The following is a 5,263-nucleotide window of genomic DNA, read 5'->3' as shown; positions in this document are numbered from 1 at the left end:
ATTCAATAGTCGATAATCATTTGCTCATCCAAACTAATGTTCAAATCAAAAGAGTTTAACATGTTAACTTAGATGAAAAGGAAGGCTATAACACAAGCCAAGCAAGGATGCAAGTCCCTAAAACCCAACATATTTAAGGTGCTTTTTAACAAACTTCATCAACAAATTGTCATCAAATATTCATATTCAAGGAAGAAGGCGGACATAAGACCTTTTACGAGGCACATGCATAACAAGCATTTGTTCGAGATGGGGATCAACACCTCACAAATCAAAATTAGGCAATTTGGGTCTTTGCAACCTTCCCAATCCCAAGTTAATTATCAAATATTTTGATCAAATCAATAAAAAAGAACTTGCAAGGCTAGTCTGTATAACACTTGCCATTTTCTTGTCAAAAAATTGAAATTTCAAAATTATTATCAAAATGCTTTAATTAAACCAACATTTTGAAAGAGTTCATATAAATACTTAAAAACGGACTATTATGAAATTATGCTCGGAAGGTAGGAAAGATTAACAAAATTTATTGGAAGGGTTGGGACACTGTGTTTCTATATATACTAATAATGATTTTTGTATGAAAAGTAGAATTTTGGTATTTAAAGGTTTTATATAATGATAGTGAACTACAAAATATTTCTATGTTGATTACAACCTGCTCAAATTTTCAAATATTTCGAGCAAAAATTGAGAGGTTGAATGGCAAGTATTCTTAAAGGTCAAGCTTTGGAATGCTATAAATGCAATTTATAATAATAATAATAATAATAATAATAATAATAATAATAATAAGTTAGTTAAGCTGGTTGAAACTATCTATAGATTGATGGATTTGCCTTCTGTGATATCCTATTCCCAATAAATAAATGAAGTCAATATGTGCCACTTCATTTAGGGCTGAATAGTTATTCTAGCCAAATTTTTTCGATAAAAAATATATATTAGTGTCTAACCGTAAAGGGAGCGAATATGGATGGATAGAAGAATCTTAATAGGAAACCACCATAAATGATATATCCTGCAAATAGAACATCCACTTTAGTCTACAAAATTAGAAATACTGTATGTGGTCCATCGAAATAGCATGCACATATATGCAAGTACTACGCCTATCAAATATTTCTGGAGTTGGGTTCATTTGCTTAGAAAAAATGGATAATAAAGAAATTGCCCCCAAGACTCATGTATTAGTTATTCCATTTCCTGGTCAAGGTCACATAAACCCATTGATCCAATTCTCCAAGCGACTAGCCTTCAAAGGACTCAAAGTCACACTAGTCATCTTCTCAGACATGGAGGTTCACCAAACCCAATTTTCCTTAATCAAAATAGAGACCATTTCTCATAATTCTGAAGGCGACAATAAAACAAAATGCCTCGATGGCTCAAATCCTAAAGGTGACAATAAAACAAAATGCCTAGATGGCTCATTCTTCAAAAACTTCCAAGATATATTGTCAACAAAATTGCCAGAATTCATTGCCAAACAAACAAAAGATGGGTCCCTGGTAAGTTGCATTGTGTATGATTGAGCCATGCCTTGGGTTTTAGACATAGCCAGAGAGTTTGGGGTTGCCGGAGCTTCATTTTTCACGCAGTCATGTGCCGTTACCGCTATCTATTATAACGTTAATGAAGGAAAGCTCAAGATTCCGGTAGAGAAGCCGTCCGTGTCCCTGCCAGGATTGCCGGAACTAGGCATTTAGGAACTACCTTCATTTGTTTACAACACCAAAGATTATCCATTCGTGCTAAAAATAGTATGCAATCAGTTTTCTAATTTCAGAGAAGCTGATTGGATCTTCATTAATACTTTCAACATGCTAGAGGAAGAGGTACCAACGCACAACTCAAGAACGAGCTAATTATCTTATGAGATTTCGATAGGTATGTTTCAATCATTTCTTCTGAATGACACTGATATTTTTGCTTATTTCTATCAGGTAATGAATTGGATGACAAGCATAAGGGCGATCAAGGCAATAGGGCCAACAATTCCATCAGTTTACGTAGGCAAGCAGTTAGAAGATGACAAAGAATATGGCTGCACCCTTCTGAACTCGAATATTGATTGCGTGGGTTGGCTAAACTCCAAGGAAACTGGGTCGGTTGTTTTTGTATCATTTGGAAGTGCAGCTGCCCTCCGAGAAGAGCAGTTCACTGAACTTGCTTGGGGCCTAAAGAGAAGCAATAGATACTTCTTGTGGGTGGTTGGAAAAACAGAGGAAATAAAACTTCCAAGCAACTTTGTACAGGAGACATCAGAGAAGGGATTAGTTGTCCCTTGGTGCCCTCAGTTGGAGGTGCTGGCACACAAGTCTGTGGGGTGCTTCCTGACCCACTGCGGCTGGAACTCGACGATTGAAGCATTAAGCTTAGGAGTGCCAATGATAGCTATGCCACAATGGACAGATCAAACAACCAACGCAAAGTTCATTACAGATGTTTGGAAGGTAGGGGGTTCGGGCAAAGGTTGATGAGAAAGGATTGGTAACAACAGAAGAGATAGAGCTTTGCATTAAGGAAATCATGGTTGGAGAAAAAGGAAGTGAGATGAGAAATAATTCAGATCGATGGAAGAAATTGGCCAATGAAGCCGTAGATACAGGTGGTAGCTCTGATAAAAGCATCGACGAATTTGTTGAAAAACTCGTACACATGTCCGGTTAATTATAATTTGTAATTGAAAGTAAGTCTTCCTACACCCTAGATGTGTACACCAGCCAATTCACAAATCAGGAAATTTTTGTCTAAATCGAATCTATCATAGATTCAAAAAAACAAATATATGAAACTCATGTTTTTAATAGGTTGGTCTTACTATCTATCTTGTGTCTTAAGTCATAATAGACAGGATTTAAATAAGAAAAATTCTTCATAAATGATACAATATTTAATATCATAGTAAGTCCCATAGATAAATACATTTTATAATTTTCTTTTAATTAGGTATATAAATACTCTAGTCTAAATAAAAATTTGCTTGTAATTGAAATTAGCAAATTTTTAATAATAATAATAATAATAATAATAATAATAATTTGCACACTTCTTGTGGAATCTACATGTAAAAATTCCGGTTCCTAAGACTAAGCATGAATATTAAAATTGTTATGATATGGCTTGAATTGTGTTAATTTCACCCGCCGTTTTATAGTTTAGGTGTTGTGTCAGTTGCATTTTTCAACTTCAAATTGTATCATAAAATTTCTAAACTTATTACCAATTTATAGGTTAATTTATAGCTAAATTTTACTTATCATCCTTCAACATGGATAGTGGACCACAAGCATCCCTCAATTTTAAATTGCATCACAAAGATCTCTAATTTAATGTATATGAATAATTTTTAATAGAAAATGTGTTAAATAATAATTTAAGATTGAATATAGTATTTTATTAATATAAGAAAAAAGAAAAAAAAAACTATATATAATATCAACTAATACAAAAAGGGGAAAGAAAAATCATCTATATTTGATTAGAGGTTTATATCATTAAAATAGTCAAATAATATATATTATTAAAAATTTTGGATCCTTTAGACATCAACCTAAAATCAAATAAAAATATAATATAAGTAAAAATGATATTATTAATTTTTCTTTAATAATAATAATAATAATAATAATAATAATATATATATATATATGGGAAAAAAAAAATTCAACGACTGAATTTCTGACGGGTTAAAATCCATCGGAAATTTGCATTTTAAACATCAAAATCTCCAATTTTTCATTTTGTTATCAAGTGAAAATCCCACCTCCCAATTTTACTCTCCCTCTCTCCCGACACTCTGTCGTTCTTACTTCCTAAACTCTCATTTGTTTATGACACTGAACCCGTCGTCGTCGCCAACTGGAGCAAACCCAACCTTCATTCATATTTCCTCTTGGATTTCCAGTGGAGCCACCTTTTTGTTTTCTTTTTTTGTAATCATCTGTTTTTTGCTTTCATTATATGTTTGGTTTGGGTATTTTGCAAATGATTCTTCATTGATATTTGCTTGGGGTCAATATTGCTCCCTAGTTTTGGTGCTATTGCTAGGTCTGCTATGGTTATGTTTTCCTAGTCCATTTTCCTTGTTTTGTAGTTCAAACATGTTTGGCCCTATCTTTGTGTTTGAGACGCGTTCAAAGAGTGAGAATGAAGAGTGTAAATGCTAAATACTTCTCAATATCCCAAATATACGATAATAGACAAAATCATGTAGACGTAGAGTGGAGCTAGGACTAGTGCTATCTAGGGTTTATCATTTTCTTCTTCTGATATTCAAATAACTTTGTACGTATTGTTGTAATCTTAATGTGCAGTGTTTGCAAGAGCAACCATAGATCCTAGTTTTTTTTTTTTTTTTCTTGAACTTTGAATAGTTTTTAGGTTTGCTTCCTTAGCAGAGTGCACCGTTAATGGGTTAATGTTAGTAAAGGGTTCAACGAGGAAGAGGTTGTGGATCTATTTGGAAAATAAGCCACTAAGACACTACATTTTTTTAGAAGCGACTACATTTTTTTAGAAGGGTGAGATTTAAATTTTTTTAGAAGGGTGAGATTTGAACCTACACTTCCCCTCACTATTTTTTCTTAAAATCAAGGTTGTGGCCAACTAAATTACCCTAATTGATTGTATATGTATATGTAAGGCTAGCTAAACTTACATTCATTTCTTTAACATGCTTGGTACTATTGGGAAAGGTTGAATGGATGATGATCCCTGTCATCCAACAGTATCTCCACCATATAAGACTAATAATGATGCTATCGCTACTTTTACATGTATTTGGTGCACTCAATAAAAAAATCAAGAACTTATTTTTTTGGTTGGTTTGGTTTTATATAAAAAGGTTTAATAACCTTGACCTTTCAGTATCAAGAGAGGAGGGAATCCTAATCCCTATTGGATAGTCATAAATAAGAGAACAAAGCCTTTCCTTTATTTGAACAGTAGAGTAATTGGTACTAATTATTAAAATCATAATATAGACTGTATTTAAGTTAGTAAATATATAAAACTAGGGGTAAATGTTTGATTAACCAAATTTTGAGCTAACAGAAATTTTGATTGACTCTATTTATGTCAACCGAACTGAACTGAAATTGAGAGAAAATCAAATATAACCGAAAATGAAAATATTTCATCGATTATCAGTTATAACCAAATTAACCGAAAAAATATAACATATTTATAATATTAATTAATTAATTAGTTAATAATCAATTAAAGTACAATTTTTATTTTTTCACTTATAAAAATAATA

The 5,263-nt window shown here is 32.4% G+C and overlaps 1 pseudogene; it reads left to right on the top strand.

Annotated features, from left to right (window-relative positions):
- Positions 1 to 1,154: 1,154 nt before the first annotated feature.
- On the top strand, positions 1,155 to 2,773 carry LOC110643330 (UDP-glycosyltransferase 74E2-like; annotated as a pseudogene).
- The last annotated feature ends 2,490 nt before the right edge of the window (positions 2,774 to 5,263 follow it).

Source organism: Hevea brasiliensis, chromosome 9, assembly GCF_030052815.1.
Source record: "Hevea brasiliensis isolate MT/VB/25A 57/8 chromosome 9, ASM3005281v1, whole genome shotgun sequence".
Classification (NCBI taxonomy): Eukaryota; Viridiplantae; Streptophyta; class Magnoliopsida; order Malpighiales; family Euphorbiaceae; genus Hevea; species Hevea brasiliensis.
Note: the sequence above shows the minus strand (reverse complement) of the source record. Positions and strands in the feature narration are given on the sequence as shown.